This window comes from Protopterus annectens, chromosome 1.part0, assembly GCF_019279795.1.
Source record: "Protopterus annectens isolate FY-2018-M chromosome 1.part0, PAN1.0, whole genome shotgun sequence".
Classification (NCBI taxonomy): Eukaryota; Metazoa; Chordata; order Ceratodontiformes; family Protopteridae; genus Protopterus; species Protopterus annectens.
The window spans coordinates 1,391,076,698-1,391,090,895 of NC_056725.1; the positions used below are offsets into that span (position 1 = coordinate 1,391,076,698).

The following is a 14,198-nucleotide window of genomic DNA, read 5'->3' on the forward strand; positions in this document are numbered from 1 at the left end:
CATGTTTTTTTTTTCGCAACTATAGCGTTTCTCTTTGGACCAGGCCTAACCTTCTCCCTAAAGTTGGTTTTGACTTTGCCTTGAATCAGGCTATTAACCTTCTGGTTTGTTTCTTCATTTCTCAAACAAAGGAGAATATACCCTGCATTTGCTAGGTCTTCAGCACAAGTTATACTTCTGTTTGCACCATACCAAGGACCTCAGAAAAACTGACCAACTTTTTCTCTCCTTTTCTAAAACTATACTGGGAAATAATGCATCTGGTGTTGTTAATCTTCGATCATTCATTACTGATGGGTTATCTGTTCTGTCCTCAGAACCGAGCTGGCCTTATACCAAACTAGCGTCAGCCAAAAACTCTCGAGCTAAGATCCTACCCAGAATGCCCTACTCCCTGTTACCTCAGATCTCATTTGCCGCATTGCTGTACAGCCGTGTCAAGCCACACTCTGTCAGCTAAGTGAAAGTTTCTTTATTGTTAGTGCTTTAAAAGTTTTCAGTCACTTACTATTTCTATACCTTCGTGCCCAAGAGCCTCAGGTTTCTCCCCCTCTGGAGACCCCCTCATTGCAATCTTCCCCAGAACTCCCCACTGAGGAAGTACCTCACAAAGATTCGTGCAAGAGGAAGCACATGGACTTCACTGAGGAGTCTTTGACTGGAGATACAGACTTTGATGATGGGGAAGGGTCCCGATGGTCACCCTCTGATGAGGTGTCCTTTGGTGACATCCTCGAGATCCTAAGACAGAGGGGTGGCTAGAAGTCCTGCGATCCTTCCTCAGAGGAATCCATATTCCTGCAGGCCTTTTGTAATTCTTCTCGGTGCAGACACCCTTGGTTCCGGGCTCTGCACCACTCGAACTAGCAAGGACCAAGTACTCTCCTTCTTTGGATCCGTATGTTGGCAGCCAGTACATCCCTTTTCGAAAAAGGACAGAATTGCCTTCAGGTTTCTCTATGAGGTCGACCAGGAGCCTCTCTGAACATGATGTGTTACAGCTTGTTGACCAGTTGCTTGTGGCCAGGGGTCTCTCTCAACCGTCTAAAGCTACGTTCCCTCTTCCAGGTGAATGCACTTCTCAACAGACTCCAACGTACACTCCTCCTTCGACTTCCATGCAAGCATTGAAGCCCCTTCCTCCGACAGCAGCTTCCCTCCCTCCGACCTCAATAGTGGACCTCACTTTGGAGCCGGAGTCGTCCTTGTGGCTCTCGGTGCACTAGGCATCGGGCTTTTCTCAAGCTAGTGGCTGTGCCATGGGGGAGGGCATTCTTGGTTCCATGCCGATTTTTTTTCAATGACACCCTCAAGGAAACCTCCCTCCCTCACACTCCACAGCCCTCTTGAGACTCCTGGTCTGGGGGTAGGCTCATTGGAGCGAGGTGTGACCCCGGTTCCGAGGTTGGCATGCTCATTTCCGGGCTCCCATCCCTCTTTGGGTGGTCCGGCCTTCCAGGCCATGGAGAGGGCGCTTCCCTCCGCTGGCAAAACCCCCATGTCGGAGTCCTCTCCCCCCCCCCCGTCTGTCCCACAACCCGGCCCCCTACCTCCTGGGGTACCCTGTCGGCTGATGAGCTTGTTCAGCTCATCATCCAGTGTGCATGGAAGGCCCCCGACACCCTGGAAGCTATACCGTGGAGGCCTGACAAGATCTCATCTCCCCCAGCTGAGCAGCCCTATTGGTCTAAAGGTCTTCCAATAAATACCATGGTGGTGGCGGCTGCAGCCAAGAAAGATTCGGCAGAAGAGAGCCAGGCTGTCCATCTGCCCAACAAGGAGTCTCGGGCGATAGACAGACTCGGGAAGCATGTGTTTGCTTCATCGACCTTCACTGTAAGGTCCTTGAACTATTTGGCACACTTTACAAGGCTCCAGAGGGATCTTATCAACAAACTCTCTGAAACCTTGGCAGGAGCTGTTTCTGATGAGGTCCGTGACAACGTAGCTTCTCAGATAGCGACCCTAGAATCCATATCCAATTCTTCCATGCGTCTTATTTCACACGCAATGGAAGGAGCTCTAAAGAGCGGCAGGTGCAGGTATAGTCACGAGATGACATGCCTGGATGTGCCTTTGCGGACTCCTTTAAGGTTTCCTTTATGAACACCCCCATACAGGCTGCTTCTTTGTTTGGCCCTAAAGTTAAAGATATGCTGGCAAGGTGCAAACAAGATGGCAAGACCCTGTCTGCTGTTGGTGTCAGGCACTCCATTCCCCAACGATTCTACTCCAGAAATCAGAAGAGCGGGAAAATGCGGCACAGAAAATCACAGGGCTCTTTCCATGATGCACGTGCCGAGTTCTCCCCTAGAGGTAGAGTGGGAAACTGCAATGGAAGATGCCCCTTTCAGGGCAGAGGAGGCCTGCGAAACCGGGATTATAGAGATTCTTTCTCTGGCCAACCCTATCAGTGCTCCTGAAGTATTGCCTGACTGCTTACCTCTGGAAGTGGTCGGGGGTCATTTTTCCTTGTACCCAACTGCCTGGTGAAACATAACCACCGATTCTTGGGTGCAATGGATAATATCCAGAAGCTATCTCATCCCCTTCCATCTCTGTCCAACCTCATCCAGAGATTTATCTGACGTTCCACCCAGTCAAAGAGAAACAGCAGCACATGAAATCCAAAAGCTGCTACAAAAAAAAGAGTCATCCAAATGGTCCACCCAGACCAGATAGGATCCGTTTTTTACTCAAGGTTCTTTTTGGTGCCAAAAAAGACAGGGAACTGGAGACCGGTTCTAGATCTTGGCACACTGAACGAATTGGTAAAAACAGAGAAATTCCGGATGGTCATGGTTCAGTCCATCCTTCCTCTTCTGGATGAAGATGATTGGATGTGCTCTGTAGATCTTCAAGATGCGTATTGCCATATAAAAATGGACAAGCGCTCAAGAAGATACCTCCAATTCCGCATAGGAGCCAGTCACTACCAATTTAGAGCACTGCCCTTCGGTCTCTCTACAGCCCCCAGAGTGTTCACCAAATGCATGGCAGTTGTCATCGCTCACCTGCGACTTCAAGGATTCCAGTCATTTCCATAACTAGACTGACTCCTCACCGGCCCCACCAAGCATCCACTGGAAGAAGCCCTAGACTACACTCTCCTCACAGCACAACGCCTGGGAATCACTATAAACTGGGAGAAGTCCAACACGACCCCAGCACAGTCTTTAGAATTCGTCTGAGTACTGTTGGACATGAGGAATTGCACAGCATCTCTTCCGGATCACAGACTTCAAAGAATAAGACAACAGGTTCAGCCGCTGCTCTGTCACTACAAATCTTCTGCTCGGTCCATACTTCAACTCTTGGGGTCAATGGCAACCTTGATCACCATTGTTCCCCTGGCCAGATTCCACATGAGACTTCTCCACTGGTTGCTCCTCACTCAGTGGTACTCTCCACAACACCCTTTGTCTTTTCAGATGTGTAACTCAGAGATGCAAGCAAGATTTGCTCTGGTGGATGTCTCAAAATCCCCAACAATGGTCTCGCCCCTTCAGCCCCCATCAACCAAAAGCCACAGTGACCACGGATGCCTCCCTGATGGGGTGGGGGGGCTATGTCCGGGAAACTAGGTCCAAGGCACCTGGTCGGAGACAGAGGCACTTTTGCATGTCAGTGTCCTGGAACTGAGGGTGGTGCTACTAACGGTGCAAGCATTCCATTCCATCCTTCCATCAGGGACTATTGCGATCCAGTCAGACAAACATGTCCGTGGTCTGGCACATCAACAAGCAAGGGGGCACCAGGTCTTACCCATTATGCAGAGAGGCCTTGAGAATATGGCAATGGGCAATAGCTTCCAACCACTTTCTAATTGCAATACACATTCCCCAAAGCTCCAACGTGATACCGGACAAGTTGAGCAGGTGCATTCTACAACCTCATGAGTGATCCCTCAACCTTGTTATAGTGGCAAAAAACTTTCAACCACTGGGGCCAGCCTTGCTGCAACCTATTTGCTTCCCCAACCAACTACAAGTGCAGCATCTATTTTGCCCTGATCCCCCCCTCCCCCTCAGGAGCAGTTACCGAGAGATGCTCAAGTCCATGCTTGGCCCTCGGGTCTACATTATGCTTATCCTCCTCTCCCCCTCATCTCCCAATTTCTGAAGAAAGATGGCAGTTGAAAAGCAAAGTGATTCTCATTGCTCCATATTGGTTTCCACAAGTCTGGTTCCCCTTCCTCTGGCCTCAACTGCTAGATCGACCATGGATCCTCAATCCATCCCCAACGTTGATCTCCCATCCGCAGGGTCTGACTCACCCCACTCTAACAACCCTGAAGCTTACAGCTTGGTTTCTCCACTTCCTATGATTGCCAGGCAAGATAACCTTTCGTCCCCGTTGCTCAATGTTCATATCTCATCTCATAAATCATCCCCTAGACTACTCTATCTCAGTAAATGGAAAAGGTTTTCATTATGGGCAGCGAATAAACAGACCCCTTGTCAGCCCCAGTTTCGGTGGTTTTAGATTACATCTTTTCCAATCTGGGGTGTCCGCCTCTACTATTCCTGCTCATTTAGCTGCCATTTCAGATTTCCACATTGGTTTTCAGGATTCTTCACTCATGTCACATAGACTTTGTAAGACTTTCTTAAAGGGTGTTCTTCACCTAAAACCTCCCTTTAGAGAACCTGTACAACCTTGGGATTTGGCCTTGGTTCTACAAGCCCTAACAACTCCCCCCTTTGAAACTGGGTCTTCATGTGACTTAAAGTACCTCTCTTGGAAAACTGTTTCTGGTTGCAATCACATCGGCCAGACGCTTGTCAGAACTTCAAGCCTTATGCATCAAACGTCCCTACCTTATCTTCCATAAGGATAGAGTATCACTGAGAACTAATTCCATCTTTTTACCAAAAGTGGAGTCAGAGAAGTCTATCAACCAGTCTGTTGACCGCCCAGTATTTTGTCCTAACCACTCTGACAAGGGAGAGTATTGCCTGTACTCCCTGGATATTCATAGAGAGTGTTGCCTGCACTCCCTGGATGTTTATAGAGAGTATTGCCTGCACTCCCTGGATGTTCATAGAGAGTATTGCCTGCTCTCCCTGGATGTTCATAGAGAGTATTGCCTGCATTCCCTGAATGTTCATAGGCAAATAAGTTTTTATCTGGACAGAACAAAATCTACCCTTAAATCAGACCAACTATTTCTGGCCTTTTCTGGACCAAGACTAGGTCATCCTGTTTTCAAAAGTTACATTGGCTTCATGGTTGAGAAATTGTATTAGCTTTATCTACAACAAGAACAATATCACCTTGCCTCAGAGTGAAAGCACATTCTACAAGATCTATGGCAACTTTAGCAGTTTTCCACTCTAGGGCTTCCCTCAATGGTATTTGCTCAGCTGCAACTTGGGCCAAACCTCATACTTTTGTCCTTCATTACAAATTGGATTTGGCCTCCAGAGGTAGAGATTCTTTTGACTCCATGGTGCTCAGGAATGTCCTTCCATGAGGGTCACCCAGGGTTACAGGTAGCTGGGGACTCTGTCCCATCAGTAAGGAATGAACGAAGATTAACAACATCAGATAAAGAAGTTATCTCTTACCATAACATTCCATTTGTGGTGTTGATCTTCTTTCATTCATTATGCCCCACCCTCCGTCCCCCTCCAGAGGTTCATGGTTGATTTTATATACTTCTTTATTGTAGGTAGGTTTGTTATGACCAGAGGTAGCCTCTACTTTTGTCTATCAACTTGCAAACCCGATCTGAGGTAATAGGGAGCAGAGCATTCTGAGTAGGATCTTAGCTTGAAAGTTTTTGGTTGACGCGAGCTTGGTATAAGGCCGGCTCAGTTCCAAGGATGGAACCAATAACCCATCAGTAATGAATGAACGAAGATCAACAACACAGACATAACTTATTTTTTACAATGTTACACTATCTTGCTGGTTGTCTGATTGTATTATGTCTTTTTATAGAGACCTACCTAAAAACCATTTTACTATGGCTGTTGCAACCTCATCAGCTTTCTTTTCTAGAGTTCGTTTTGATGATATCTGTGCCACAGCCACCTTGTCCACAGTGCACATTTATTTCCCACTACAAGCTGGACCGAACTCTAGGTATCTGGCTTTGTTTGGCTCCAGCATTCTCCAAAATATGCTTCCATGAGTCTTCTCTGGTGTAGTAGCTGGGGGACTTTAACCCAACAGTTGCGACAGAGGGAAGAGACAATATTGGATACAAAAGTTATGCACTTACCATAACACTAGATTGGCGTTGCCTTCTGTCTGTCTTAACTTTCCCGCCTTCTGACCTACTGCCAAATTCTTTGTTTTGGGCACTTGATTGATCACACTGGACATGTCGGGAGCCCTTACAGTCTTCGGTTTTATTATTTGAGGTCCATTTTTTGTTGCTGGTGTGACAGAGGAGGGGTTATTTGTATAGGAAGGCAAAATCAATCTAAGGAACTGTCAGGGCAGGGAAGGATTATGGGTAGGGGAGGAGCCTGAGTCTTGGAGCCAAAAGTTTAAATGTTGCTAGCTTTGGTTCTCATCAGATCCCATATACCCAACAGTTGAAATGGACAGAAAATGACAACATGGATATGTTGTTACAATAAGTATATAACTTGAGATCTGATGATCAGTCTTCATCTGTTCTTGACTGATGGGTTATGGTTCAGATCCTCGGAACCAGTCTGACTGTTATATAGCTCACACCAGCCAAAAAACTCTCGAGCAAGTAGTCTATCCACATTGCCCCTCTCTGCTTTACCTCAGATCTCGTTTGCCACTCTTATAGAAAAGACATGTCAGCTGACTCTGTTTCACAGCTAAGTACAGTTTACAGTTTATTACATTTTTCTAACCATTTTTCTATCTATTTGTCTCAATTTACTTAGAAATATATAATCCTTGTCTACCCCCTTTTTCTTTGCATGAGTGCTTTTTCTTAACCTGTACCCTTGGGTACTTCTTGCCTGCCATAGTTAGTCGTTCTCCCTCTTTTTCTTTTCCTATTACCGTTGGTAATCTCTCCTACCGTCCCAGCCCAAGTTGGAAGGTTTGGAGACAAAGCCAGAGAGGCAAGATTACGTTGGTTTGGACATGTGCTGAGGAGGGATGCAGAGTATATTGGGGAAAAATATGCTAAGGATGAAGCTGCCAGGTAACGGGAAAAGAGGAAGGCCTAAGATAAGGTTTATGGATGTGGTGAGAGAGGACATGCAGGTGGTTGGTGTGACAGAGCAAGATGCAGAGGACAGGAAGAAATGGAAACAGTTGATCTGCTGTGGTGACCCCTAATGGGAGCAGCCGAAAGAAGAAGAATCTGTCCTACTATTATTGGTAGGTTTCTCTTTTTCTAGTCTGAGTGATTGCGTGCTTGCTCATTTTAGTCTTAAAATATCAGATAAGTCAAAGCCAACCACTAGATTTAAACAATGTTTAGACTGCGGCAGAAAAATCCTGAATTTGGACGGTCATGAAAAATGTGTATATTGCTTGGGTGTTTCTCATCTTGAAGAGTGCTCTGTCTCCCAGGGCTTCAGTAATTGAGCCCTGGTGGAACATAGGAATAAACTAATCCTTAAAGAGCTTCTTAAGACCCCTTTTGAGAAAGCATTGTCCAAGGCTGACTTGTCTCCTCAGGCCTCTGGCACAAAATCTACTCGTTTGGTGCTGACATCTCCATCAGCACTGACATCTCAAAAACATAAACACACTTCGGGTGGTTCCTCTTCAGAACCAAAATCTAAGGTTCCAAAGATTTTGGAATTCACTGAGTCCTCAGCACTGACCTCTACCTCAGTGCCATTGACACCGACTCCAACAATGACTTCTATGTCGTTACTGACTGTTTTAATTACCATGTCGGTACCGACATCTCCTGAAGCCCTGCAGCTCTTACCTTCTGCTCCGGTGCCAAAGACCAAATCTTCCTTTACATCCAGGACTGTATATGCTCCATCAATTGACCCCTTTCTGGGTGGGTCTATATTAGAACACCGAACGTTCAAAATTTTGAGTGTTCTAATATCGACCAGTTTGAAGCGAATGCTGAAAATATCGAAGAAATAGAAAACCAAATTTGTTTCTTAGAGAAAGAATTTGGTTGTCTAGTTCTGTTGCTTCAGTATTTTTAGTGCTGTGGTGGAAAGTTACAGGTCAGGTTCAGGTAAGTGTGCGATTGTGTGGACGTGAGGGTTAGGGCGTGTTAGGAGGGTTAGGGCATGGGTCAGATAAGTGTGCGATTGTGTGGACGTGAGGGTTAGGGCAGGGTAGGTGAGTTAGGGTTAGGGCACAGGTGAGGTGACTGTGTGATAGTGATGGACCTTAGAGTTAGGGTTTAGGTTAAGGTAAGTGGATAGTTAGTGGTGTATGTATAGTTTAGTGTAGGGTTAGGTATAAGAGTTTAGGCGTATGTGTGTAGATTGCTGTTTGTTTGGCGTGCTTGTGTTGTGTGCATGTGTTTTGGAGCAGCAAATTTTTTCCCTAGGAAAAAATTTGCTGTTCTTAATGTTCGATGTTTTAAATTTTCGATTCATAGGGTTCGATATTAGAACATTCGAAATTTGGAATGTTTGGTGTTCTAATATAGACCCTTCTGGGTCACTCCCTAGCCCCTTCATAGAGAGACTCGAAATCCCCCTTGGGGTTATCCATTTGTTCCACCAGTAGTCTTTGCAAATTTGATATAGTGAGGTTGTTGGATCAGCTTCTGAAAGCTAGGGTTCTCCCCCTGTCACCCTTGGAGGACATCTCCTTTGGAGACATTCTGGAGAACAGAGAGGTAACTGGAAGTTCAAAGACCCTTCCTCTGAGGAGTCTGTGTATTTGCAAGCCTTTGGAGCTCACCCATCTACGTCCTGGGTGACCCCTCCAGCTGATGATCTTATTAAATTGATCACTCTGCGGGCTTGGAATGCCCCTGATTTGATAGGACTGATTCCCTGGAGACCAGATAAGATACTTTCTGCTCCTGAGGATAAGCAGCACTGGGCGAAAGGATTAGCAGTAGATGTATGATGGTAGCGGCTGCCACTAAAAATGAGCTGGCCAAGGAAAGCACCACTGTTCATCCCCCTAATTGGGAGTCGGGGCGATGGACAGATTTGGGAAATGGGTTTGCATCATCGACCTGTACCATTAGGTCCTTGAACTTTTTGGCACATTTTACTAGGCTCCAGAGGGATCTGGTCAAAGGGCTGTCGGATACCCTAGCAGGAGCTGAGGGGGTCCAAGAAAAAGTGGCCTCCCAGTTAGCTACCCTAGACTCTATCTCAAATTCCTCCATGAGGCTAATTTCATATGCAGCCGAAGGGGTGACCAAGTCTTGCAGGTTCAGGTGTTGCAGTTCAACGACATGCTTGGATGCACTTGTGTGAGTTTCCGGAGCCATTCTAGTCATCTTTCATCAGTGCTCCTTTTGACGGATTGTCTGTGTTTGGCCCCAGAGTTAAAGAAACTGTATCTGGGTGTGAGAAGGATGGAAAGACCTGTCTGCTGTTGGCATACATTTTTCTGCTCCCAACTAGCCTATTCCAGGAATCAGAGTAGTGGGAAGATGTGGTTCAAGAAGTTCCAGAGGCCTTTCCATGGAGACGCATGCTGCAGACACCCCTCAGGGCAGGGGGGGGGGGGAGTTCAAATGGAAGAGACCATCCTAGAGGCAGAGGTGGTCCACAGAACCAGGTTTCCAGGTAGTTCTTCTCTGGCCACCCCTGTCAGAGCTCCTGAAAGGAAGCCTGATTGTCTACCTCTGGAGGCAGCTGGGGGAGGTTTTCTTTGCACCCAACAGCCTGGTGACAAATAATCACAGATGCCTGGGTGCTAAGAATTATTTCCAGAGGTTACCTTATCTGTTTTACTCTTTACCCAAGAACTTAACAAGTCTCCCTGATGTTCCCCCCATTCAGAGGGACCAAGCAGCCTTAGAAATACAAAAACTGCTAGAAAAAGAGTCTCATCCAAAAAGTACCATCAGACCAAATCGGATCTGGTTTTTACTCAAAGTTCTTTTTAGTGCCAAAAAAGATAGGAGACTGGAGACCAGTTCTGGATCTCAGCATTCTAAACAATTTTGTTCAACAGTCCAAATTCCGGATGTTCACTGTTCAGTCAGTACTTCCCTTTCTTGAGGAAAACGATTGGATGTGTTCTATAGACCTTCAAGATGCATATTACCACATAAAAATGGACAAGACAAATGCTTGAGAAGGTTCCTCCACTTCCGGCTAGGAGTCGGTCACTGTCAGTTCAGGGTGCTGTCCTTTGGTCTCACCACAGCCCCCAGGGTGTTCACCAAATGTATGGCAGCAGTAACAGCTCACTTGAGACTGCACAGATTCTAAGTGTTTCCATATCTAGGTGACTGGATCATCACCACTCCCACTAAGCATCTACTGCTTCAAACAAAAGAATTCACCCTGCAATTTTTCCTGCAGCTAAGAATCATGGTCAGCCTTACAAAGTCTCAACTGACCCCCATTCAGGATATGGAATTCATCGGAGCTTGTCTCAACACTCTCTCTTGTATAGCTTCTCTGCCACACTACCTGCTACAGAAAATAAGATCTCAAGTTCATTCCCTTTTGGGCTCAAAGTACCAGCTCGGCTAGTGCTTCAAGCATTATGGTCCATGGCAGCAGCAATCAGTCTCGTCCCGCTGGCGAGATTTTACATGACAAAGTAAAGCAGCTCCACGGCAACAGCTTGTCACAAATTCAAATTTTTATTAAATGCAAACATTAACAAATCGTAATATAAGCGCTTTTGTCTGCCCTGCAGACTCCGTCAGATACAAATGGATAAAATAAAACAAATCAATTTAAATAAGTAACACCTATCAGTATATGGATGTTCTTCATGTTTCACTATTTCAGTCATCATATTTGGGTTATCTGCTTGCAGTAGTCCTCAGTCGGCCTGATTATCAAAGTCTTGAGTCTTGCGTCGGTTGCTGTCTCATCTTCCATGATGTCAGGGGGTATAAAGCATGCAGCCAACGCCATTACATCAGTCTTTCTTGCCATGCAGTGCTTGAAGCAGAATCATTCGCAAGTGCCGGTCGGCCGATTCCTGAAATTTTCGTTTTCGAGTTTCAGAACCGAAGTCTTCAACTAAAGCTAAGTACCCCATTGGGGAAACCTTTTTCTTTCTCTAAACCAATGTCAGTAAAAGTCAATAATTGTATTTCCTGTGGAAAGCAAATACCTCATAAAGATTTTAATTCGTATTGTATTCCTTGCCTTGGCCCTGACCACAATGTACCTCGCTGTCAGTTGTGTGCCTTGTTTAAACAATGAACTCTTCATCGTCTGTATATTTACGCTTCTAAATGTTTTGGTACTCAGTTCAATTATCGAGATATGTCTTCGGTAAGCCATCCGACTACCGACATTCCGAAAAAACACAAAGATAAAGACAGAGACAGGCCGCCTAGGTCCAAAGCTACCAACGACGCTTCTCCTAAGCTAGTCGCCAGTTAGCCGGTACTCAGTGAGGTGCTTTTGCAGCCCCTGATGCACGCTACTTCAGATTTGCAGGCCTCTACTGAGACCCATTCGGAGTCCGGCATGCTGCGAGATGCTTCAACTGTGGAACCTGCGGATGTCTCTACCTTGGATGGGTCCGGAGCCGCTGCGCAGGCACTGGCTTCTGAGGGTGTATTCAGGCCTACTGACATGCATATTAAACCAACGCCATCTTCTTCTAGGTCTAAAACTCAAACCATGCCTAGAAAACCAACGCTCAGACCGCATGGTCGGGCCTCTATGCCTAAAAAACAAATAAGAATGGCTGAAGACCTTATTACTTTAATCAGGGGAAGCCAGCCTTCCCCCTCTAAGAGACCTAGGACTGAATTTGCTTATGATACTTATGATCAGGATTCTGAAATTTCTGTTTCCTCTTATGTCCAGGATTTACCCTTATCTTACCTATGAGGATTCTGATGCAGAGGACTCTATTCCCTCTGCTTCCTCTAGAGGATTTCACTTTTGGTGAAACCTTGCATACTCTTAGGGAGCATTTTTGCTGGGAAAGCCAGGATTACTCTGATTCTAAAAAGAGGCTTAGGGATTTCTTACTCCTGCCCCAGCACAGGCCTTTAGCTACCCCCCCCCCCCCCCGTACTAGACATTGTTGATTATGCCTTTTCGGAATCTAGCTGGGCCTCTGACTCTTTACCTCCTGCTCCCAGAAAACCTGATAGATATTACAGGGTTCCTGACTCTCACAAGTTCCTTTTCAAAAATCCTACTGCGGATCCTGAGACTATTTCACAGGGACCCAAGGGCATTAAGCTACTTCTGCCAAAAATCCTACCCCCTCTGATAGAGATTCCAGGATGCTGGATAGATGGAGTAAGAAGGTATACACTTCTACAACCTTGGCTATTAGGGCCTTAACCTTCCAGTTTCATATGTTAAAGTATCAAAAGCATATTATTGGATTGCTTAAACAGAAAATGATGTTGATTCCTGACTGTGCTGAAAATAAGGATTTACAGGATTTAATGCATTCTGCTGAACAAGTTGGAAAACATACTTTGCAGTGTGGTTTTGATTCACTAGAGGCATCTTTCAGGGCTGCTGTCACTGGGTCTGTACTTAGAAGGCATGCTTAGCTTAAGGGAGCAATCTTTGCCAGATCATGTTAAAGCTAAATTGCTGGATGCTCCCTTAAATCAGCAACACCTGTTTGGCAGCAAAGCAGAAGAAGTACTTAAAAAGATGGAGGAAAAAGCTAAATCTATGCAAACTGTTAAAGATTTCCTGCAAGTACAGCCTCCAAGATTTAGTAGGCATTGCCCTCTAAGAATTGGTCCTTTCCTGCCTCTTCCAGGCTTTCTCAGTCCAAACCCAGAACCAGCAGAACAGCCAAGCTTCAGTCCCAAGGTACGCACAGGACTAAGCAGTGGGGGACTCCCACTTCCAAATCAGGGAGTAGTAAGACTCCCCCCTATGGTAAACTGTCTCAATGACTTAACTTTGAAACTTCCAAGCCCTTCTCAACTGACTGATCCTTTAGGGGAAAAGATTGCTGTGCAGGCAAAAAACTGGGAACTCATTACCCAGGACGAATGGGTTTTAAATATAGTTTCCCAAGATACAGATTTCACTTCCACACGTTACCATCCCCAAACAGTTGGCCAGATCTACCCCCAAATCAGTGGGCAGAGGCTCAAAAGCAAGTACTTTCTCCCTTAAGCATAAGGGCTATTCAAACTGTACCAGAAGAGGAAAAGGGACAAAGTTTCTACTCAAGACTTTTCCTGGTACCCAGAAAAGACAACTCATGGAATCCTGTCCTGGACCTTTCTGTCCTAAACACCTTTTTGGTGATCCCAAAATTCAAGATGCTAACCCTTCACCAGTTGCTTCCTATGCTAGGCAAGGATGCCTCGTTGGCAACACTGGATCTAAAGGAAGCCTACCTGCACATCCCAATCAGGGAATCTTGCAGAAGATACCTACGCTTCAAAGCCGGCTACATGCATTATTAGATGTTCTTCGTGTTTCACTGTTGCAGTCATTACATTTGGGTTATCTGCTTGCAGGTAGCCCTCAGTCGGCCTGATTAACAAAGTCTTGGGTCGGTTGCTGTCTCTTCTTACGTGTCGTGAGGGATATAAAACATGCAGCCAACGTCATTATATCAGTCTTTCTTGCCGTGCGGTGCCCGAAGCAGAAGCAGTTCGCAAGTGCCGGTCGGCCGACTCCTGAAATTTTCATTTTCGAGTTTCAGAACTGGTCTTCAACTAAAAGCTAAGTACCCTGTTGGGGAAACTTTTTCTTGCTCTAAACCAATGTCAGTAAAAGTAAATAATTGCATTTTTTGTGGAAAGCAAATACCTCATACAGATTTTCATTCGTACTGTATTCCTTGCCTAGGCCTTAACCACGACGTACCTCACTGTCGGTTTTGTGCCTTATTTAAACCACAAACTGTCCATTGTCGGTTTATTTGCGCTTCTAAATTTTTTGGTGCTCGGTTCAATTATCCTGATATGTCTCGATAAGCCATCCGACTACCGACATTCCGAAGAAACACAAAGATAAAGACAGAGACAGGCCTCTCAGTTCACCGGTACTCAGTGAGGCACTTTTGCAGCCCCTGATACCTGCTACGTCATATTCACAGGCCTCTGCTGAGACCCATTCAGAGTCCGGTATGCCGCAAGATGCTTCAACTGTGGGACCTGCAGATGTCTCTACCTTGGA

At 45.9% G+C, this 14,198-nt stretch overlaps 1 protein-coding gene across 1 annotated transcript in view; it reads left to right on the forward strand.

Moving 5' to 3' along the window:
- CASP8AP2 (caspase 8 associated protein 2) overlaps window positions 1-14,198 on the forward strand; it is a 402,406-nt gene that overhangs the window by 325,376 nt on the left and 62,832 nt on the right. The gene's annotated exons all lie outside the window — the stretch shown is intronic.